The sequence below is a fragment of the Crocuta crocuta genome, unplaced genomic scaffold, assembly GCF_008692635.1.
Source record: "Crocuta crocuta isolate KB4526 unplaced genomic scaffold, BGI_CrCroc_1.0 scaffold35, whole genome shotgun sequence".
NCBI classification, from domain to species: Eukaryota; Metazoa; Chordata; class Mammalia; order Carnivora; family Hyaenidae; genus Crocuta; species Crocuta crocuta.
Window position 1 is genome coordinate 1,032,101 of NW_027530625.1, and position 24,741 is coordinate 1,056,841.

General features: G+C 51.1%; 1 protein-coding gene across 6 annotated transcripts in view; it reads right to left on the bottom strand.

Moving 5' to 3' along the window:
- Positions 1–24,741, bottom strand: part of DENND1A (DENN domain containing 1A) — a 917,228-nt gene that overhangs the window by 67,104 nt on the left and 825,383 nt on the right. The window lies entirely within an intron of this gene.

The following is a 24,741-nucleotide window of genomic DNA, read 5'->3' on the forward strand; positions in this document are numbered from 1 at the left end:
GGGGTGGTGGCTGGGCTCTCCTTGCTGGGCCTCCTCCCTCACCCCAGTACCTTTGCAGTCCTTGAGGCACCGGCCATGGAACAAAGCTTGAAAACCAGTTACACAGTGATCTCAACTATTAGCAAATTATAAATTTAAAATATTTACTTATTTATGTTGAAAATGCTTGTGTGTGTATGTGTGTGTGTGTGAAAGAGAAAGAAAGAGAGAGAGAGAAAGAGAGAGAGAGAGAGAGAGAGAGAGAGAGAGAGAGAGAGAGAGAGGGAGAGAATATCCCAAGCACATTCCATGCTCAGCATGGAGCCAGATGTAGGGCTCCATCTCATGACCTCAAGATCACCACCGGAGCAGAAACCAAGAGTTGGATGCTCAACCAACTGAGCCGCCCAGGCGCCCCTAAAATAATTGTTTATATTAAAAAGCAGGGATGATCAAAAATATTTACCATCCAGTCAACTGTGTGCTTACAACGTTTGATGAGGAAGGTAGGCTTTACCCAAACCACACTTTATGAGAGAAGAAAATAACACCCTAAGTGGAAGACACAGCCCATCCTTGTAGCCCACACCTCGATCCTTCTTTGAAGGTATCTGGAGTGCTAATCTACCCAGACAAGTCTTTAATTCCAGTGGTGGATCCTCAATTCTGAAAGACCAGACTTTTATACCTTGAACTGAATTAAAGGTATACCTCCCCTCACAGACTTGGCGGCAAACACAGAGAGGTTTGAAGCTGCACTTTTATCCTGTTTTAATTAGTTGTGTTGAGTGTTAAATTTACTGTCTGGTGGCTGTAAATTCTAAGGGTCCCTCCTGCTTCAGTCTAGCCAATATTAGCTCAGCAATGGGGGAGACAATTCTACAAAAGCTGCAAAGGTGACCCCAAAAAATTAGGGTGGGGGACTGCTTAGTTTCATATAGTTAAACCCCACCGAATTTTACAAAGGATCGGAGGCAGCCTATGCAAGCATCTGAAACCAAGAAAAAGACCAGAGCTGAAGAATATGTAAATATATAAAATGGGTTTACTTGGGAAAAGAGTATCTGGATATGTACATTCTGTACACATGGCTCCTAAAACAAACTTACAAAATTAGCTCAGAGCTTCCTGGCTGCAAAAGCAAGAAGGGAAACATGCAGACTTTACATTGTCCATGAGGACAAAAAGCAATAGTGGACCCTCAGGAAAAAGAGCTTTTCATGATGCTTATTACTCTGACAGGTATTTATTTACACCTTCCTTGCTGAACAGCCGAGACGAGCCAGTGATAACAAAGGCACACCTAATATCCCGTCCTCATGACCTGCAAGTTCTGCTTCCCATCCTGGGAACCACAGCAGGGTGATGAAGTCCGTCTCCAGGCCATCTCATCCATGAGCAGTGTTACCCATACATGGATATGACTCCTGATAATATTGTAGCTCAGCGTCCTTTGCTCTCAAACCATATATGTTTCCATCCCCATTTGGATGGTCCTTTAGCACCTTAAACTCAAAATGGCCAAAACTCCCAATTATTATCGCACCCGGACTGTACCCCAAATCTGTTTCTTTCTTGAATTGGCATTATCCACAGCTACCCATGAACCTATCACACTGCCCACATCCTCCTTGGTTTGCCGGGGAAAGGTCTCAAGTTGGTCCTGGCTCACCATCACTGCCTGGTGTAGGCCTGCTCACCATGGTAGAGACGGAATTCTATGTCCCCTCCCGTCTATTCCAGTTCCTCAGGATTTCTAAGACGCATGTTAGATCACGCTGCTATCCTGCTCAGGAGCTGTGACTGCAGAGGTGTTAAACTGTGTGGTGATTTGATTGATGTTCACTTCCTCCGCTAGACTGTAAGCTTCATGCGGGCAAGATTGACACCTGTTTCACTCAACCTGGCACACCTAGCAGCATGGGAGTCATGGGCACAGGGTCTGTGTCGCAGAGGAGAGAAACAGTCCTAGCTCCTTAGCTGGGCAAATACGCCCTTCCTAAGCTGAGCCCAGCTTTCTTTTACAGAGTCCTTTTGTGCCCCTTTTCCTCCACCCCTCCTCCTCCCTCCACCGCCCAGGTACCTTCTGCTCTAAATGCATCTCCTGATCACATGCCATGTCCTTTTCCACTTGCTTCCTTGCATTTGCTAATTCTGTTCCATGCATCTGGACTCTCTTCCTCTTAAACACAGGCCTCTGTATGGCAGTCACTCACCCCTGCTCAGTGCTCCCACCCTGCCTGGCATATTCCCTGGGTGCAGAGTAATCTTCATTGGTGTCCCCTGTGACCCAGAGCTAAAGAGGGCAGAGGCCCTGCTGGACTTGTGGCTATACTGCCCGAAGGCAGTACAGNACCACCCAATGAGCCTGACCCTGGTTCCTGCCACAGGAGCCCTGTGGCCTCGGTGTGGCTGAGACACCACTTGGCCTGATGGTAAAGAGGTCTCCGAGCACGATGCCAGGTGAGTGACACTGGTGTCCAGGGAGTTTAGAGTTCCTTGGAGGAAACGCTCATTGGAGCTGTTAGCATTCGCTCCTAGAGCTGCAGCCCGGTACGGCCGGGAAGTGGTCTGCTGAGGGACCAATAAATTCGAGACAGAGTTTGCAACCAGATTTGTAAGTAAGGGTGGCCTGAGGCAGAATTTAGCTGTAGGAGAGCAGAAAGAATCTCGGCTTTGGGGAGACATGAACACTTTGCACCTGTTGTCTACTCACTGGAGGTGACATCCCCCCCCGGGATAAGATGTCTATGGCACAAACATGGACAAAAGGACACAGGCAATGATGGGAAAGATTCAGGGGAAACGTGACAACGGGGCTCCTTCCGCACAACGCTTAGAGACCATCATCGGCAGTGGCAGGCCCGGGAACAAGTGCTAGCACACAGTGTAGTGCTACTAGGGGGGTGGGGGGGTGTCCACAGCAGCCAGGAGGCGAAAAGGCTAACCCTCCCAGGGCAGCAGGCCAGAAACCAGGCAAGGAAGGGGGCACATTTCGGCGGAGGCTGAGAGCATGAATAGAAGTTACGTAAGCGAATCCCATCTGTGCAGGGCAACTGTTTTATCCTAATCCTGGTGAAAAACAGTGACACTGTCACCCCTTGCCATGTACAGAGGTCTGACCGACCACAGGCACAGAGGGTTCACTTTCCTGGAGCTACTCACCATCTGAGAAAATGGCAATAACCACAGTTCACCTATGTCTTTACAGAATAACAGGGAGGGTCACTTGCCCAAGGTCATAAGACTCATAAATGGCAATGGCCTTCGAAGCCCAGCCATCAAGCCTGAGGTCTACTCCAGGCCCAGGTGGTCTCCAAGGCCTCAGTTCTGTTCAGTCATCTGTAAGAGAGCATGTGAGTTCTTTCAGGTTGGGACCCCTCACGTTTTCTGGTGGAAAGATGCTCAAAGCACCACCCTCTCAGAGATCAACACTCCCGGGGGTAAGCAGTCCACTGTGAAGGCTCTTTCTGCCACTGGCCCAAATCAAGGAGGCTGAACCATCTGCCTGAGCTACTCGGTTCCCACTCCACTCCCTGCAGTGGAGAGGAATAAGGGTAGGTGTCTCCTGAAACCCTCCTTTGTAAGAATTGCTGATTTAGTTCTTCTGTTATGCCGATATTTTTTTTTACATTTAAATTTTTTAAAATGTTTTTTATTTGTTTTTGAGAGAGAGAGAGAGAGAGAGAGAGAGAGAGAGAGACAGCATGAGCAGGGGAGGGTCAGAGAGACAGAGGGGGGGAGGGACATAGAATCTGAAGCAGGCTCCAGGCTCTGAGCTAGCTGTCAGCACAGAACCCAACGCAGGGCTTGAACCCATGAACCATGAGATCATGACCTGAGCTGAAGTCGGACGCCTCACCGACTGAGCCACCCAGGCGCCCCCCGTTATGCTGATTAAACCTTTTGCTTTCTGAGGTGACATTTGCCAATGGACACTTGGCGGACAACTACAAGAATGCAGGCAAGTCAGGCCGTGAGCGTTCAAGCTTAGATCACATTAGTAGAGTGTTCCATCTATGACCTGGAGGTCAGTTAAACACAGCTGCTTAACCCTACCAAGGACTTTGTTACCAACAGACAAGTTTTGCTCCTGGATTATCTTCCTGACATTTGGAACCAGTTGAAAACTCCATTACTAATGAATCAATCTTTGTTAACAAGTGAAGTCAGTGGTTCCAGAGGCTTTTGATACATCTAGAAATAAATGGCTTTTATCCATAGCATTGCGGTTACCGGCATAAAAATAAAATCTCCTCTTACAGTCTTTGGAGGAGACAACTTTCCTCATATGCTGGTCCATACTTAAAGTACCAAACTCGTTATCTTCCTTCATAAATTTATCAAATTTTTTCTGTGCACATTTACTCTGCAATTCTAAAAAATGAAGTGTTCATTCTTTATGGTTCTTGCTTAAAAATCTATAAATAGTAATTTTGCAAGATTCAGCCGTTCAGACGTTTAAGAAACACCCACTATGTGCCAGACCCTGCGTTAAAGGAATACAAAGAAGAATAAAATACATTACCTGTGAGTCATACTAATTATCAGTTGAGGCGTGGGGAGTGGACGAAGGGAGAGACGATACAAGAAAGGCAGGCTGTTATGTGTACAGTACGCTACTCACAGTGGCCGAAAAGACAGAAGCAACCCAAGGGTCTACAGGTGAATGGATGAGCAAAATGTATGTACAACGAAATATCACTCAGCCTTAAAGGGGAAAGAATTTCTGGCATGTTCTATAATATGTTTGAGCCTCTAAGACATCATGGTAAGTAAGATAAGCCAGGAACAAAAGGGCAAATACTGTCTGATTCTATTTGTGTCTAGAGTAGGCAACTTCCGATGGACAGAAAGTAGAAGGGCAGTTGCAGGCGCTGGGTGGGGACGGATGGGGAGTTGGTTAATGGGTACAGACTCTCCACTTTGCAAGACGGAGAAAGTTCCAGAAAGGGATGGTGGTGATGGTTGCATCACAATATGAATGTGTTTAATGCCACTGAACTGTACGCTTAAAAATGGTTATTGTGTAGCCAAATCATGGAAAGAGCCTAAGTGTCCATCAATGGACGAATGGATCAGGAAGATGTGGTTTATCTATACCATGGAATACTACATGGCAATGNAGAAAAAAAGGTTATTATGATAAATTTTATGTTATGTGTATTTTACTATAATTAATTTTTTTTTAATTTATAAAGAGACAGAATGTTTTTAATTGTGGAGGCTGGGCAATGGGGATGTGGGAGTTCATTTACTTTGCTTGAATTTGAGATTTTCCATAATAAAAAGTCCAAGAGATAAATTACTATTATCAACAAATCCTGTCTAGTTCAGGGAACTAAAACCACAATACAGTGTGAAAACTGGCATACCTGAGGGCTGGTTATTTTTGTTTTTGAATATTTGGGGGGGGTGGTAAAGGCACTTAAAAAAACATTAAAATTAAAAAAAAATTTTTTTTGGATCCAGTTAATGTCACACAACACAGTGAAGAGAGAACGTGTCTTGGAATCAGAAAGACCTGGTCTTGAACTGTGACTCTGACCACACTGGTTATGTGACCTCAGGTGACTTGTCATCCCTCACCGATGACAATCAAGCCTGGTCCATCTCATAGGGTTATGTGGAAGGTGACAACAAATTACAGCAAGTAGGTTTTCCATCAATAACCATTTCCTTTTTTTTTTTTTGTAATGTTTATTTATTTTTGAGATAGAGACAGAGCATGAGCAGGGGAGGGGCAGAGTGAGAGGGAAACACAGAATCCAAAGCAGGCTCCAGGCTCTCAGCTGTCAGCACAGAACCCGACGCAGGGCTTGAACTCATGAATCGTGAGATCATGACCTCAGCTGAAGTCAGATACTTAACCGGCTGAGCCCTCCAGGTGCCCCAGTAACCATTTTCTTAAGGACAGAGATTGGGTTTTACCAGGGCTGGCAATGTAATGTGAGGACACAGGGCAACAAGAATACGCAGGAAAAACAGGTGCTCGTAAGTCTGTAAGCGCCATACTAAAATAGAAAGCTTTTTCTCTCTTTCCTGGTTTCTTTCTAGGCCCATAATGGTGCCTTTTCAATTTACTATTTAATGTCATTCTATGTAAAGAAAAAATAAAAATTTAAATTATTAGCACGAATCCTATGCTCAACTTTATACTGTGCAACGCCAGTTTTAAATGCTAACATATGTGGGATCGTATTTCATAACTCACAAATGCATTTGTGTTTTGTTCTTATCAGACAGTGGAAATGCTGCACAAAACCAATTCAAATGTTTTTCATTTCAGTTCTTGATATACATGCACTCTATGAATGCTCTCTGCCTTCAGCTTACTGATGAGAAAGCTTCCTCCGTCTTTTCCTCTCCTTCTAGGTCATCGTTTTCACGGGAAGTAGGTGGCGAATACGAGGAAGTCACGTGAGTGAGAAACGTGATCATTTGAGGTTGTTACAACAGCACTGCCTTCTGTTGGCACTGAAGCAAGTTTTAGTTCTAACACAGAGTGTGGTCTTTTGGGGCTGCCAGCACCCCACTTTCTCAGTTGTGGACGTCACAGCTTCACCTTCGCAGTGCCTTCGGAGGTGCTGAACCTCCATACCCTGTGGGTCCACCGCAACTGTGTGCATGGGCACCGAGAAGTCCTGCGCGGCTGGGGTGGCAAGACTCTGAGGAGCGGGGAGACCTGTGCAGGCCGTCTCTGCTCATGCACATGCTTCATCCTGGACGGATGTCCCCTCAGGCTACTTTCACCAAACACAAGTTTGAAAGTAAAAGGATTAGGAATTTCAAGATGGCGGCTGGAGAGCCTTAAAGTGGGCACAGGCCTGATACTTTTCTTCTCCCCTTTCCTTCTGTAGGATAAATACTCAGTAGGGGCTCTGGAGGTTGACCCTGTTTGCCATCTGATTTAGTAGCAGCAGCCTTGGAATGGCTTCAAGCAAGTCTGGGGGTCCGTGGAAGTGGGGTTTCTAAACACCTGAGCAGGACACTTCCCTAGCTGAGTTTTCTTGCTACAATACCATGTCCACCTCATCCACACACTCCTGTCCTGCCCCAGAGACTCTGGACTGCCCCCCAGGCCCAACCTCTCCCCGCACATGCACTCCTCTGGCTTACCCCCTCTGAGAACCTCGCCTGATGCCTTCAGGGGAAGAGGAGTCCTCAGTTCCACCTCGCTGCCTCCACACCAACACCACCTGTGCCCAGCCGGCACCCCCAGCACCCTACAGGCTCCCTGGAGGGCGGGCTCTCGTCCACCCTCAGGGTCTGGCATGCAGTGTCAGCTGGCCCCCGGCAGGGAGAGGCAGGCAGGGGAGTGGGACACAGAGCCGGGTTCCAGTCTCAGCTCTGCCCTGTGTGCAAATGCCAGCACCTCTCAGATCCTCATCCTCCCGCCAGCCGCAGGCATTGCAGGGGGAGCCCGGGGCTTACACCGGGAAGGATGTGGTGGTGGTCACAGTGCTCAACCCTGGCCACGCGTTAGAATCACCAGGGGTGCTTTTCAAATCCCCCACGCCACAGGGCCACAGTTTCTTTTTTTTAACACAATTTTTAAATGTTTGTTTTTGAGAGAGAGACAGAGTGCGAGTGAGGGAGGGGCAGAGAGAGAGTGAGACACAGAATACGAAGCAGGCTCCAGGCTCTTAGCTGTCAGCACAGAGCCCAATGCGGGGCTCAAACCCACAAACCACGAGATAGTGACCTGATCTGCAGCTGGACCCTTAACTGACTGAGCCACCCAGGCGGCCCTACAGGGCCACAGTTTCTGAAACTCTCCAGGACTCCAATGTACACAAGGCAGATAATCACTGGTGTAGGTACCAGAGACTAGCACAGTACCTAGACCAATCAACATTCATTTTTTTTTAAATGGAAGAATGAAGAAAGTTAGAAAATCTGGCCCCATTTGTCACCAGCAGTCCCAACCTGGTTGCCTTTTGTGTCAATACCTCTGCATTCCTAATAAAACACCCAAGTCACTGGCTAAAGTGCAGTGTAGCCAGGAAGCCTGGTCTGAAGTCTGAAAAGTGGGCTTCTACAGCCCCTGGCAGGCGGCTACGATGACGCCACAGGCCATGTGTAACTCTGACGCTGAGCCCCCACCTGGGGTCCCGGTGCCACTCCCAGAGCCAGGTCTCAGGGGCTGCTCCCCACATGGTCCACTCTGGTGGCTGCCAAGGAACCAGGGTGAGCTCCCAGCCAACACAGAACACAGCGTGGTGTCTGGCCTGGAGAATGCCCAACAAACCCTTACCAGAGGCAGAGGAGGGGTGGGGGACGGCTGGGTCAGAGCACAGTAACATCGGGTTAGCCACAGCATCCATGAGTCTCGGAGAAAGGGGCAGGTGTCAGCGGGGCACTTGCCGTGGGCCACCCTGACCCTCACCCTGAGTCCTCACCAGAGCTCACACGTTGATACAGGTCTCCCACTTTACAGATGAGGAAAGGATGCCCACGCAGGTGAAGCGTTTTTGCTTAAGGTCCTCCCCGAGCTGGTGCGTCTGAACCACTCCCAGGTTCACACACATTCTCCTCTCACCAAGGTGGACCTGGGCGGGCTGAGCCATGTTCTGGGGTGACAGGACTGAGACAGCCTGCTGAACCATTTGTGCAGTAGGCCAGGCACGCCGGGAACAGGCTCCCAGCCTGGGCCCCTGTCACTGTAACAAGCCCTAAACAAAGAATCAATGTGTCATCGGGAAGCTGCCTCGCTGTTCCGATGATTTAAGGCAGGGGGAACGTGGGTGCCCCACAAGAACCCCTCTGCTGATTGCAGGGGGCAGAGGCTGCTGGGATGACAGCCCTCGCCCGTTGTGGCCAGCCGCTCTCGTATTGACGGAAGCCCCCACACACACTCGCTAGATTACAGTAAAGACATTCAAATCACAGGCGCGTCGGCCCACGCCCGGCTCCGCTGTGCCAGCAGCCCCTGCCTTCCGCATTAACCGAGACAAACAGGGAGAAGTCAGGAAATTCTGATTAGCACGGGAATGGCAGATGAGCGGGGAGGCCTGCGGAAGCCGAGGCACAATGAAGAGGGTCTTCGTGCATACCAGCTTAAGATTTTCTTTCCATAAGAAATGCAGATGGGAATCGGCTCTACTAGGAAAGCAGGTGCAGTGATTAAAACCGGCTCTCGCTTACTGCGCGCCGCCCCCCCCGTGCTAGGTGGTTTTACATGCATTATCTCACTTACTGCTCCCGGCAAGCCTGGGAGGTTCGGTGGCGATAGGATCTCCATTTCACAGACAAGGATATTGAGGCTCAGAAGGGTGAAGTCTCCCGCAACCGAGTGCAGAGCCAGAGCGTGGAGCCAGGTCACACGATGGCACCTGACCNAGGGCTGCTCCAGCAGTTCAAAGCGGTGGGTTAGAGGGCGGTGATGAGGACAGTGGGCTTTGGAGAAACGAGTGTGCTCTGGCTTCACTATGTGCTTACGGGAGCCATCTCACCGCTGGGAGCGTGGCTGCTTCCTGACACGCTGGGAATGATACGGGCCGTGTGCTCTAACCACTAAGTTCCACTACGCCGGCAGGTCCAAGAACGGTGCCTAGCTGCAAGGGAGAGAAAGCTGGTGGCCGTCCCCATGCGGCAGGAGCGCCACAGCTCCCCTCCCGGTATGGACCCCGCACTGGACATGCCGAGATCTCAGTGTCAGACTCCTGCTGGCTCAGCTGTCTCGGCCGCACCAGAATTTGCCCATCACAGAGAGCCAGATTCTGGGTTTGACACAATGACTGTTGCATCTCTAAGTCCCAAGAAAGGAGGTGCTAAACTGATTGCAGAAGAGGGTTTCAGTTTCCTGAGAGTGAGGGGAAGATGGCTTTGGGGTGGCAGAGAGGGTGGCTTTGAGGGCCTGCTGGGCCTCTGGGATAGAGGGCAATGAGACTGAATGTGGCGGGAAAGCCAACAGTAACTGCAGACGCAGGAATGAGGGGGACACACAGGTCATGAGGCTAAAGGACATGGAGAGAAAACTGAGGAAGCCCAAACTGGTCTGCAGGGAGGGAAAATCCCAGCCCTCTGAGTGGGTTAAGTGTTGCCGCCAGGCCTTGGTACCATGGCCCTTGGGGCGGTCCCCTGCAGCACTGTGCATACTCTGGGTTCTCGGGCTCGCTCAGGATCACCCCTCTCCCGAAGGTCACTGCTTCAGGCCCGACCTCTGGTGCCTGGCGGGGGCTTGTGCCCAGGCGGCTTCAGCAGAGCAAGCTTTTAGTCATGAACAGATGGCAGCAACGTGAAGGGGAGAGAATGCAAGAGTCCTCAAAACACCTCACTCAGCCTTGATTCCTTTTCCTTGTTCAGGCCTCAGTTCCCTCATCTGTAAAATGGGAAGATGGTGCAGAGCTGGGAACAGAGAACGAACTCGAGTGGAAAGGATGGCTCTGCTACTTACTCTATCTAGAATGTGGTGGATGGCCTAAACCCTCTGAGACCATTTTCTCATTCATAAAATGGAGCACATCCTTCCTCACAGGGCTGCATGGGATCGGCAGGTGACTCACATTAAGGTGCTGAGCTCGGGGCTTGACCTCTAGAGGGGCTAAACATTTATCAGTCTTCTGCCCCAAATAATGATGAGTCTCTGCTCAAAACATGCTTTTGGTGATTTGCTTCAAGCAGCCTCGTTTCAGGGCACAGGACATGCACGGCCTGCCCAGGACACGTGTGGGGGTCCCTGGAGTCAAGACCAAGACGCGGAGCAAGGAGAAAAGGGATCACCGCCAAAGCTGCCGTCTGCTGCTGACCAGGCCCAGCAGCCCACGCTGTGGCTGAGGCCTGGACCCGAGTCACCCCATCAAGAGAGGAGGCTCTTTGATCCTCATCTTACAGAGAGAGGGGGTGTGACTTGCCCAAGGCCACAGAGCTGGGAAGAGCCTGACCTGTACTTGAAGTCAGTTGTCTGACCCCAAAGCCCAGGCACGCTCTTCCCACGACACCGTGAGGCACTCTGAGCATGCTCAGTTGCCCCAACACGTTGTTTTCTCTGGGTTTCTGGGGATTTCAGGATACAGCTGATTTCCCACAGAAAAATGTCCTTTTCCACATACTGCAGCCCCAGTGCAAGGAGTCCGGAGTCTCTCGTGGGGATTATGCATTGTCTGGGGACTCAGAAGAGGCTCAGTGCAGCCCAGAGCTCCATGAATGGGGAAGCTAGTGAGCCTCTGGGAGCCTCAGTTTCCTCATCTGTAAACTGGGGACACTACCTACTTCCTATTAAGAGCTTTGAAATGATACAGTATTTATCAAGGTGCCAGTACTGAGTAGCATACAGCAGGTGCTTAATGGAGGTTAAAGTCTAACAGCTCTTTCAGATGCCCTTTGAGAGCTGGATGTTGCATTTGTTGGGACCTTATTTTTATTTTATTGAGGCAAGAAGGGGCAGAGAGAGGCGGGGGTGGGGGGGAGAGAGAAGGAGAGAGAGAGAGAAGGAGAGAGAGAGAGAGAGAAAGAGAGGGGGAGGGAATCCCAAGCAGGCTCCGTGCTCATGGCGTGGAGCCCAACATGGGGCTCGAACTCACAAAACATGAGATCATGACCTGAGCCGAAGTCAGATGCTTACCCAACTGAGCCACACAGGTGCCCCTTATTGGGACTTTCTATACCTTTCACTCAACAAAAACTTGTGACTGGGGTGCTGGGTGGCAGGTGGCTCTGCTGGCGGGGGACAAGAAAGGCCACATGGGGAAAGAGGTGCCCTAAAAATCGAGGAGCAGAGACTCACCAGATGAGTGAGCTAGATAGCAGGAGCGTGAGTGGGGCCGTGACAAGGCCCTGCTGACAGGGCGCAGGCAGGAGCTGGTGTCCTCGGGGTCGGAGGGGCATGTCACAGGTGGCATGAGTGAGACGCTGATGCTCTCCTTCTTCACTTGGGGGCACCTTCCCTGAGAAGCGGTGGATGCTGGAGCCCGGAACACACCCATGCTCAGCATATGCTGCGAACTGGTGCCCGAGCGACCCCCCCGGCCCTGAACCGAGCCTCCTGTGTCCAAAGAGCAGACTTCATCCACAACTACTGGAGGGGCTTCGTTTACTCAGAGCCTCCCCGAAAGCAGCCCCTATAGGCCTGGCCGCTGTAACAGCCACCACGTCACTCCCCCTTCCCGGCCCCCAGCGCCTGCACATCCAACAGAAGTGCGGAGTCGGAGAGAAGCCCTCCAAGGTGTGGCCCTGCGCATCATGCCAACCGCAGCTCTGAGCCTCCTCAAATACCCTCCTTCTCACAACACAGCTGGCTGTCCAGACTCCTGTCTCTGCACGCGGTGCCCTCTGCCAGGAGGGCCTCCTGCTTTCTCAGGCTCTGGAAGGCATCCTTCAAGGATTAACCTGGGGACAGCTGCCCTGGGACGCTCCCCGCTTGCCTCCCTCCGGCCTTGCGTTAGGTTTAGGGGTCCCTGCTCGGGGTTCCCCAGCTCCTGCGCTCCCCTCCACCCTGGGACTTGCAGCCGCATTTGCACGGCCCGCCCGTCACTTCCCTCGCTGGAGGGCAGACTCCTCGAGGGCACGGGCAGCGTCCTACTTGTCTCTGCATCTCCAGCTCCTGGCATGGGGGCCCAGGTTGGCGCAGACAACCCCGTGCTCGTTCAATGAATTATTCACCGCAGACAAGGCAACAGGAACGCTTCTGAGGAAGAGGCCAACAGGGTGGAGAGCAAGACAGACAGACCGCGGATGTGAGGGAGAGGGCTGGCGGGAGGGAGGAAGGGAAGAGAGGGAGCGTCGTATGTGCGCTAGGAGGGGCCGAGGAGGGAGGCGGGAGGCCGGGAGCGCCGTCTAATTAGACCACATGTGCAGAACGGCATCTGGCTCAGAGCACCGCAGTTTACACCGCTCCCGGAGTTGTCGTGGAGACAGCCACATGACCAGCCCGGAGCCGAGACTCAGGGGCAGCAATCCAGATGCACTCCTAACATATTCTGACAGAGAGCAGATGGGCAGCTATTTGCAGGGCCAAAAAATGCCAACTCCGCTCCCCTCCAGACCTGCGTGCCCTCACTGATCATTTTCATCTTGTAAAGTCATTCTTATCTGCCCTGGAACCGCCAGTTCCGCCCATGTAGGAATCAGTGTGAATGCTGCTATTTTTGTAGTTCCCCGACCATCACAACTTCCGGCCTGCTCCTATGGGTGAGGGAATGTCACTGCCTTTCACTAAGGGGCTCTCGACGGCTGGGCTCCACTGCCACCGGCTTCCCCTCCCCTCCATCTCTTGAAAAGTGTCTGAATTCCTTCCTCTTTGGTGCCTACCGAACAGATCCAGACCTGGAAGCAATGCCCTGTGAGTGTGGGGAAAACACGGGCTTTGAGGCTGAGCACCTGCTGGCCAGGTATTCACCTCGGGCAGGCACTTGGTCCCTCTGAGCTCAGTCTACTTCTCTGTAAAATGGGCTTTGTAGCACCTACTTTCATAAGGCTATTATAAGGATTAAAGAATTACAGAAGATCCCTGACAATTATAAAACTCTACATAATTTTTTTTACGGGGATAAACGTTCTTTACAAACCTCAAAAATGTCAAGTAGAAAGACTTATCAGCAGAGTCACAGGGAAATGACAAAATCTTAGGCTCTGTATGAAACCATACTTGTCTGCCCACAAGTATGGCAAATGTCTCTCATGAGGTGAGAAAACATCTCATGTTGGAGAATCAAGCTGGGCTTAAATTCTGGCTCTGACACTTAGCTAGCGATGTGATCTTCAGCATGTAACTTAAAACTCTCAAGAGCCTCAGTTTCTTCATCTACAAAATGGGAATAATCATTCTTCTCTCCTGCGAGCTAATCCCGCTTGTAAGAACTAATTGGGACAATATATGCAAACTGCCCAGCACGCAAGAGGCACTCGGTAAATGTCAGTTCCATTTCCCTTCTCTATTGGCTGTGTGGTCTCAGGGAAAACACTCGTCCTTTCGAAGCCTCGGCATCATCTTCCGGACGAGGAGGGAAGAGGACCTGCCTTGTCAAGTGGGTCCAGCCCGGGCCACCCGGTCTCGAGAGAAATGCATTTATGATGTTGGGGAAGGAGAGGGAAGGGAGGACCCCTAGCGGAGGTGCGGGCAGCTCCAGGCACACATCAGGACAGCTGTGCACCCAGGACCCTGGCCTGCTGCCCAAGTGGCGTCCAGCAGGCTCGTGCAGGTGCAGGGAGGCTTATTTATAAAGCACATAGGGCTTCGTGCTGCCGTGTGCTTGCCTGCCTTCACAGGTGTGGGGAAGGCCCAGCTAAAAATACTGCTAATGTGGGTTTAATGTCGCCCAGCAGAGACTAATGATTGTTTTAAGTAAATATTAATTATAAGAGTCACCCAGATAGAGTGCTGGAGTTGAGTAAATATTCCTGCATCTACATATGCAGATGAAGAGACCATTTGGGGGAACAACTTCTTATACACCTCCTCCAAGGAGTTATTTCATGGCTGGTGGACTCTAAATATATTTAGGGGATTCCTGGTGAAACTATCTGGTCAGTGTCTTGATGTGTGCGGTATGAGGATTCCCTTATTTGAGAGATGATTTTCTCTAGACCAAACAGCTGATTCAAGGCCCAGCAGTCTGAGATGGTGTTCTGGGTGTAGTGCTTGCTAGCCACGACCCCTCGGGCACGTCCCTCTGTCCCCGAGTCTCAGTTTCCATCTGGTATCACAAGGAGACTCACCTAGGGAGGTTTTTAATGCAGATTCCTGGGCCATGGTTCAGACCTTTGCAAAGCTGCTTAGATGGTTCTAATACGTTTGGGAAGCTGGGGGGTGGGGGTAATAAGAGTAATAGTAATAAGTGTAATAGTAATAAGTAATAGTAATAAGAGTAACAAACCCTTACGTGTGCTTCCTCTGTGCCAGGAACCTGCATGTTACATATACCCACTCATTTAATACTCAAAACAAGCCCATGATATAGATACTGCTGCTGTCTCAATTTACAAATGGGAGACTGAGGCCCAGAAATGTAAGGCAACTTCCCTGGGTTCACACAGGCAGGGCTCAACCCAGGTGGTCTGGCTCTGGTCTGTGCCTGACCTAGACTATAAGCACCACAAGGGCAGGGGCTCTGCTTCTCTTTTTCATCACCACATCCCCGGTGCCCAGGGCAGAACTTTCTGGAGTAGGTGATGGACATATTCATTAAACATGTAGGCACTTTTACGTAGGCTATATCACACGCTATCCTGAGGAAGCTGGGATCACACCCCTCCATTTTCAGATAAAATCGAGCGCTGGGTGGTGCAGTAAGCAACTGGAGGGCACTTCACAGTGAGAGCGGGCTGGGATCTGAGGCCAAGCCTGGCTCAGTACTTCATCTCCTGCCACAGNCTTAGATGGTTCTAATACGTTTGGGAAGCTGGGGGGTGGGGGTGGTAGTGTAATAGTAATAAGAGTAACAAACCCTTACGTGTGCTTCCTCTGTGCCAGGAACCTGCATGTTACATATACCCACTCATTTAATACTCAAAACAAGCCCATGATATAGATACTGCTGCTGTCTCAATTTACAAATGGGAGACTGAGGCCCAGAAATGTAAGGCAACTTCCCTGGGTTCACACAGGCAGGGCTCAACCCAGGTGGTCTGGCTCTGGTCTGTGCCTGACCTAGACTATAAGCACCACAAGGGCAGGGGCTCTGCTTCTCTTTTTCATCACCACATCCCCGGTGCCCAGGGCAGAACTTTCTGGAGTAGGTGATGGACATATTCATTAAACATGTAGGCACTTTTACGTAGGCTATATCACACGCTATCCTGAGGAAGCTGGGATCACACCCCTCCATTTTCAGATAAAATCGAGCGCTGGGTGGTGCAGTAAGCAACTGGAGGGCACTTCACAGTGAGAGCGGGCTGGGATCTGAGGCCAAGCCTGGCTCAGTACTTCATCTCCTGCCACAGCCTCGTGGGACAGGATAGCAAATTCCTGGCTCCATGAGATGGATGTAAGGATTAAATGGACATGAGATACCCTTACAGACTAAATTGCTTTTCAAATCCTTCTGATTGACGGCCTCGGTTTCTCCTAAGGTGGTTTAGCTTTAGAGACAAGGGGGCTCAATGACCATTTGTTAATCGAATGTAAACACGCCAGTTGTGACTATGAACCAGATGGTTCTTGGGAAACAGCAGGTTCTCAGAGGCTTTTGTATCCTGGGCTCTTTCACTGGGACATGTGGACAATAACAGTCCTAGGTGAGGCCAAGGCCACTGGTCAGAGCCCCAGATTCTGACTTACTAGAACCTGGACTCACGACCTTTCAGGTCCCTCCTGTGAGAGCCAGTGTTAGAGAGGAGGGTGGGACTGTATCTGACACAGAAGAACTTGGGGCAGACTAAGCCCAGCTAACCAAACCCCAACCTCCGTTTTACAGTTGCATTATAAAGTCTTCCCAAGGCTTCTGGACATTGTCAAAGGGATGAGCATCCAGGGGATGGGCTGAAGTCTGTGCCTGGGGGCACCACAGTGGCTGTGACTTCCAGCCATTTCCTTGTCGGAGGCTAGTCCATGAAATAAGGACAGCTTGGTTCCCAGGAAATAGCAGTTTCCTTCTAACACCAAGGCTAGCAGGTGTCTTGTCTTTGGGAATATCAAATCACCATGACTGTCCTCCTTTCCTGGATGATGATGATGACGACGACGATAGCAACAATATACTGAGTGTGTCCGCTATTCATACAAAGTATTTATTATTCTTAGAGATATAGATGTTCAATTGTTTAAAGGGCTGATATCTGCACTGAATTTAAAATGCATTAAAAAAATATGGTGCAGTGATCACCGGAGAGATAGGTGACAAAGTAAGCATAGTAAAGTGTCAATGGTACCATCCAGGCAGTAGGCATGAGAGCGTTCCCTTGAGACTCCCACAGGGGGATGTGGAATATCAGGCTTTGGAGGGGCGAGGCTGGTGGTAGGATGTGCTCTTCTACAGTCAACCATGACATCGTGTCATCTAATTTATTGCTCATCTAGTGACAGGGAGGTATTAAAAGTCAGTTTTAAATGAAAATCACACTGTTTATTGTACACCCACTGTGAGCCAGGTACTGTTTAAGCACCCGGCTAGTACTAAACCCATCAGGGTCCGTCCCCTGAAAGAGGTGGGGAGATCTCTCTCGTTCTCTCACATGGACATACACACCAATATACATGTGACAAGCTCATGGGGGCATCTACCCTCTTTTTATAGCTCCAGAAACAAAGCTCTGAAGGTCAAGGGACTTGCCCAAGACCATGTAACGAGGAAGTGGGGGGTGGGGTTCTCATCTAGGCGTGTCTAAGGTCTGGGTTCTTTACTCTGTCACCTGCTACCTTTTAAAAAGTCACTACCATCATCAAATCTCATTTGCTTTTTATTTTAATGTTTGTGTGCATGCATGGGGGAAGGGCGGGGGGAGGAGGGGGACAGAGGATCCAAAGTGGGCTCTGGGGTAACAGCAAGAGAGCTCAATGTGGGGCTTGAACCTACGAAGCACAAGATCATGACATGAGCCATAGTGGGATGCTTAACCAACTGAGCCACCCGGGCGCCCCAAATCTCATTTGCTCTTGACGAGAGGAGCTACACAGAAGAGTGGCATCCCAAGGTCACTTCCAAATTTCATTCTAGTCCTTTTCAACCTTGCACCTCATCAGATTGAGTCCCAGCACTGCAGCAATTAACAGTTTTCATTCTTTTCACTTGGGAAACCTTTCGGCTTTCAAGGTGGCTTCCCAATCATGACTGTGTTTAATCCTCCCATGACATTAAAGATGACTCTGGAATTCTCGGAGTTAGCAGCCCATTTGATCTGTGACAGGCTGTCTGCTCAAGCCTCCACTTCCCTCTGCCCCAGGGCTCCTGGGGGCTGGTCAGTCTGGCAGGAGGAAAAGAGAGGCTACCCAGAGAGCATCTGGGTGAGAGCTCAACCGACAGCTGCAGGCCTGCCTAATGGATCTGTCTGCCCCACCGGGACCCCAACGGCCTCTTGTCAATAACTTCTCTACAGGGACCAAATGATTCTCCCTCTTGCTCTGATGGAGCCTCCCACTTCTTCCTTTAGAAGGTAACTGCAGGGTAATCTGTGGTCTGGCCAAACACTTCAAGAGTCCTAAACATTTCAAGAACCCTCGGAAAGAACTTTTATTTAGTAATAATAAAAGGTGAAGGCGAGTGTCAACTGAATTTGTTCATTCCTGAACAATTCATTCCCTGAGTCAGGATAGACCAACACAGCACAAAACAGCAACAATAAAAACCAGCTGGTAACTTCGCTAGTAGGAACAAAGTTGTTTTAAGAGAAACACAAGATAAGAGATTTTCTGCTACAGGCCTACCTTCTTTACCTTCTAGAAGTTCTGATCCCCTGAGCCCTCCCTCTGACCTTGTCAGGGTGTCCTGGTTGGTTCAAGGATCTGCTCACCTCCCCTGGGCTTTGCTTCTAGGCTTTCTCCACCCAATGTTGTTGCAGCGCTGCCTCCGAGGGATCTTCCCAAAGGGCCCCTCTGACCATCTGATCACATCACACACGCCTAAGGCGCCACACTGTTCCTGGCCGCCTTTGTGGGGGCTCTTGGTTAGTCTGCGAGCCCCGCAAAGGCCTCTCCAGCCGTATTTCCCAACATTTCCCCTTGCAAGCCAGAAGTCTCAATCACCGCACACTGCCCACAGCTTCCGGAACAGGACACTGTTTTAGACCTCCCTGCCTCTCCCTTTGCCTGGAATGCCCTTTCCTCCTTTCACAAGGCTAACCCCCCCCCCCCCAACCCAGCCATCCCTGTCCCCATGGCCTCCTCACTGTGGAACTTCCTCTGGGCTCCCATGAAAGCCAAGCCTATCTCTACCACATTGCATACAGTTTACCTGCTGACCCACTGGTCTCCCTCTTGAGGATGTAAGCTCTTTATGGATAGAGAACATCAGTCTGCAAGACCCTATCTGAGCACACAGCCTCGCACACGGCGGCGCCGACTACCTGTGTGTCGAATGAGTGAATGAACTAAGCACCTACAATCCTGGACGGGAGTGAGTCCCAGGAAATGAAGCTGATTTCTGAGAAGTAAAAGAATGCCAAGATAGTTCAAAACAGACCTGCACTATCCCAGAATTCTTCCTAAAACAGACAGTACCACAGCAAGGCTGTGATTATAGGCGTGCGCACACACATGCACGGTGTTGAAAAAAAAATTCATAGAATGCACTTAACACTGACTTTTTTTTTCCTATTGGAAACCTGTTTACAATCTTGTCCACTGTCAGTCTTAAATGTCACTTTTCAGAGAGATGGCTGCTGCCAGGAGAAATTTATTTTCAAATTGAATCACAGCATGTTCGTGCAGAGAAGCGCCTCTTTTGAATTTCCAAATTGGAGGGAATTCAGGATAGAGAAGGCGAGGTGATTAGAATTTACAGAGGCTGATTCAGGAGGAAAAATTATGAGGCTAAAATATGCACGGGGGAGCTAAATAGCAGCTATTAGTCAGTGGAGGACGGCAGACACCTAGAAACCTACAGGAGCAGCGAGGATGCACAGAAAGAAGTGGCAGTGGGGGAGAGGGAGAGAGATGGCGGGGAGAAGCCTAAGTGACAGGAAGCAAGTGCACATTTTCTGAATGCCTGCCTGTGCCAGGTGTTATGGGAGATGGCTTCACGCATGTAGCCTCTGCCCACAGGTATCATTATTCCTACTGTAAAGGGGAAGACACTGTGGTTCTGAGAGGTTACAAAACCTGAATAAGCAAATGGTAGGTCAGGTTCCACCAGCCATGCTGCCACCAGCTAGTGACTAAGAAAGGGTTTGCAGTAGGCATCACTGTGCCTGCTATTTGCCATATGCAGGGTGATCAAGGAAGACTTCCTGGAGGAGGAACACTTGAACAGAATCTGATTACATGTCTCTGTCCCTGCTCAGAAAAGAGTTGTTAGCTTTTTAGGAAAGTGGGTCTGATCTCAGCAAAGCCTCATGAGCAGCACCTCACCTCCCCCGCAACCTGGGATCATGAGGTTTTGAACACACCTGTCCTCCGTGGCGGATTCTGTGTCCCTTCTGAGCCATTGAAGCAGGGACCTATGAGCCAAGTGAGCCTGGGGCAGTCTGAACCTAGCTGTCTACCCTAGAAATGGGAGCTGATGCTGCCAACCTCATGGGGGACACTGCAGGGACTGAAAGCGCTGGTGTGTGGCAGTAACTCCATTTGTATGCCATTGTTATGTACACTGTACGTTATACACATTGTAGAGCATTCCCTTGGTCTGGCAAGGGACCCAACTCAAAGGACTCTGCCTTCAGGAAACCTTTCCCAAGTTTATGGGGTGGTCCTTGCCTTTCATTTCATCAATTCAGCCAGGAGTTCCTAGGATCCTGCTGGGCTCTCACGGTCAGCTACCTGAGGGTGGTCAAGCAACCTCACTTTGTGCAGCTGCCACCTGGGATAATGGCTTTGAAGAAGTTCCTGCTACTAGGCAGAGCATATAGCAGAGTGCCACGGTCCGGTCTGGCCCGGAGGCAGCAGAAAATCCTCCTGGGGAGTGACAGGTATGCTGAGGGAGGAAGGCACGCAGGCGCTCCCCCAGCCTCGGTGGGATGGCGGAGTGTGAAGAGTCAAGAGAAGGGCCACACTGGTTGGAAGACAGAAACCAAGGGGCAAGGGCATGAGTCAGGGCGGGGAGGAAGGCTGGGCCCCTTCAGGCCAAGACGTTTTGAAGCAATGGGGAAGCCCTGAAGCTTGGGGGCAAAGGAGGAAGGAGTAGATATTTGAGCTTTGGACCATTCTGGCCCCCAGAATGTATCTGCCAAAGAGGCACAGGGGAAGCAAGGCTCCCACTAAAGTGCTGCCAGGGGGATGCAGGTAAGAGATGATGGAAGCAAGGGGGCAGGAAGGGAAACACAGGGGTTCAAGAGCTATTTTAGGAGGTAAGAGTTGATACGGACGGTCATGGCCTAGAGCTGGCAGATGGACCATCCCCCCGACCAGGCCAAGAGCACTGGAGACGCAGTTGGGACCAGGTGGGATCCCCGGTGCTCCCCTCCTTCCTGAGGGTCCAGCAGAGGCCCTGAGCAGTGGCCGTCCTGCTCAGGGCTAACCCCCAACCCTGAGGGCAGGGCCTGGCACACCGGAAGTGTTTCGGACACTGCTGACTATATGGTCCAGGGGCTTGTGAGCCATTCCAAGGCTAGCAGCTCGGCTATTACACCCGGCTGCCTGATGACCCCCCCCCTCCCAGGGCAGCCCCCAGGGACCCAGGGAACAAGTTCAAGCAGAGTGAAGCGTGTGCCTCACATGTTCGCCTCTGTGTGCAGACCATCTCTGCCTGGAAAGGATTTCCAGCCCAGGCCTGGGGTGCTGCCAGGCGCCCCAGCTCTTGTCTGACCAAATGCCTGCACACTCAGTTTGCCAGAGAGTCTGTCCCACATTCCATCTGTCATGAAGCAAGCGCCCCGTGTTGATGGGCGTCACATTCTGGGTGGCTGACGGAGAGTGTGTTCTGGGGTGGCTCAGGCTCAGGGTGGAGGGGGACAGGCTGGGCTGAGAATTTCTGTCGTTCACTCTCCATGGGACTGGGGGAAAGTTTTTTTTAGCTCCCCCAGCCTCAGTTTGTCATTTATAAAATGGGGATAATCCAACATACCTCACAAAGTTGTCTGGAGGGACAGACTTTATATAAAGCGCCTGACTCAGGGCCAGATATGTAATAGAGTCTCAGCGGTTAAGGGCTGTTACTGCTGTCCTTGAGACATGGCTTTGTTTTCGTAAAAAAGATTGATCCTCTCTCTCCTGGGACTACATAGCAAACTGCCTAGTGGCTCCTGGTAAATGTGGTCACTGAATGTAAGCTGTTAAATGTTCTCCTTAAAGTATGTCTAAATTGGTCAGAGTGACTTGGCTCTGTTGAGTTGGCTGCTCTGGTTTTCGGGAAGCCTGTGTGCCTATCCTCAGAGTTTCTTACTTAGGATCCAAAAGAGCCCACGCCAGGAAACTCTCTGTTTGCACTCCAACATATTTAGTAAGCCTCCATCCGGCAGGCCACACAGTGAAGACAGAGTTGGCCTCTGCGGACCCATGGATCTGGATTTGAATCCCACCCTCACTGCCGAGGGTTGGGCCGCCCAGGGCAGCTCTTTCAAGTGGAGGCGAAGAGCTGTGGTGAGGACTTGACCCTCGAACCCTAGCGCCTTCTCATCCATCATAGCATGAGCAGAGAGAGATCCACCCAGGGACCCCTCCAGCCGGCCCTTACCTACTGTCCCTCCACTGCCTTAAATCTTTCAGTGGATGTCCTGCCTTCAGGCTGAGTGTCCCTCTGTTTGCCAACATTGACTGGAAGCCTACTTTAAAAGCCATGCTAGACACCAGGGAGTGTGCAGTGGACAGGAAGTCCAAAATCTTCACCCTGCATGGAAGGGCCTCCTGATCTGGTCCCTTTCTACCCTTCCTGCTTTGCTGCCCCCCAGCCCACCACCCCCCAACCCTTGACTCTAGCTGCACTCAAGACTGGCAGGTCTGTCACTTCTGAGTCTTGCTCACGTTTCTTCTGCTTGGATGGGCCAATGATGGTCAGCCACCTGCCTGCCTGTAACTGCTGCCTGTTCCCGGGCTCACAGCACGAGCTTGCATCCCCTGTGGCCCTTAGGCCACGCTGTGGCATGAAATGGAGGCCCTGGGCAAGAGTGGGGTGTACACTGGCCAGAGAGGTCAGAACACCTGGTTCCGCCACTCCTCCGCCCCCAGTCTTCTCTTTTCTAACACAGAGGTAGTGACGTCTGCCTCAGCGTTTTGGTTTGAGGACTACAGGAGACCCATGGTAGGGATGTGGTAAATGGCAGTCACTGTAATCGTCCCTGTCGTTTCTGGCCTGTCATCTAACTAGACTGTGAGCTCCCTGAGGGTAGAAGCTGTGCCTCACCATCTAAGGATGACCCATGTGAGCGGTGGAGCCAGGGGTGCTTGCCATGAACAGGTGTGAAGTCTTGGGGAAATGTGTCTCTCAACATCAAAAGGCTGTTTGGTGTGGAGAGAGTTAAAATCTGCTCCTGCTATAAACAAGCCCCAGTTCAGCTCAGCACTATCACTGGGTCTGAGTCACAAGGCTTAGCAGGTGTGGGCAATAATTAAAGGCTTCAGCAATCTACCTGGGCAAGGTATTTTTGCCTCTTATTCCAAAGAGGAAACTCTCTCTATGGAGAGCAGAGGAGCTCATTAATGAGACTAATTAGGTGTAAAGGGGGTAGAGGCTGGCATCAGCTGCAGCTTGGAGAAGCTAATCATTAAGCTCTGTAATCTCCACTGAACACAAGCAGATCAGGCTCAGGGGCTGTGAGCAGGGCTCCCACACCTGAGTACCTGACCACCGGCTTAGGAGGGGCTGAAGGGCCTTACCTCTCCCCCTGCCACATTCCGCCGGGAGATGCACCACACACACACATGCACACATACATCCGCACAAGCACACACACACACACACACACACACACACGCACGCAGCATGGGGTCAACTTCCAGGGAAAGGAGCCAGGCCATCCAAGGAGATGCCTCCCTGTTAGTGTTCACTCATCTTTGAGGAGCAGGTGCTGGGAAGCTGTGCGTTGGGTTTTACAATGAGCTTTCCCAAACATAAGGAATGGATCAAAGATCTCCTCCTTGGCTTCCACATGTGGAAGATAGAGCTCTCATGCCTAGATTTCCAGATTTTCTAGCCACGAGGGATGTTTCGCTGGCACTGCGCGCACTTCTCTTTTTGGATCCCTCTCCTCCTGGCCTGGGAGCTCAGGGACCTGTGGACAGAGGAATGATCCCCCCTGGGGCCTTCAGTGACGGGGCCTCCCAAGAATTTATCAGGACAGTGGAGGTGTGCAGGGTGGCAGGGAGAGGAGAGATGGATGGATTCCGGCACTGCCACTTTTCTCAAGCCCTGTGGCTTGGGTCAAGTCACAAAGGAGCGCCAATTCCCTCATCTGTAAAACGAACATAATAAAATCATGGGCCCAAGAGCATTTAAGAAAATAATAAACTGTTTGTAAAAGTAGTTCACTTACAATTATTGTGTGTTTAAGATTTCAGTAAAAGGAGAGAGGGGCAGATCATGAGGGAAGTGGGGAACTAATTCCCTACACTGGGCCTGAGTTAGCCAAAGGGCAAGGCCTCCTTGGGCAAGGCCCGGAGCGGGGAGACTCGCACCTGGGAAGCTGAGCTCTGGCTGCTGGCGCCGGGGAGTGCCTGCATTGTTTACAGAGCTCACTCACCATGGCTTTGGGCCCTGCCACCAGCCCACCCAGGAGGCTCTGCATCTCAGCAACATGCCCTCAGAGACTCCTGGGAGGCAGGGAAGGAGGTGGCCTGGCAACGTGTCTGCCCCACGAGATCCAGTCCACAGAGCCCACTTCACTGACCTTCTATACCCGCAGCCATGTCCAGAGGGAACTCTCAGCAAGTCCTACCAACTGAGCCGCAAGGGCCCAGCTAACAAGCCCTGAGGGTCACCTTGCTGGTGATGTCCTCCTTGTCCTTAGAGCCTCCGCCCTGGCACAAGTACCTTGGTGAAGCCCTCCAGGACAACCACGTCTCCCTCTGCCCCACCACTGACCCGCCATCCGGACGATTCCTTCCCCCATTTGTCTCCTCCATTCCCAGGTCAACGGAAAGTAGCAAAATCCCCCTTCCCCTGCTGGGGCTGGTCTGGCCAACCCACACCCAGCCAAAGGGTGGGCATGTGGCCCTGGCCTGACCAACCGGAGGACCCCATCCTCTGGTCACAGCAATTGGTTCAGGGGGGCCCAGAGGTGGCCAAGCAGGCTCCTGTG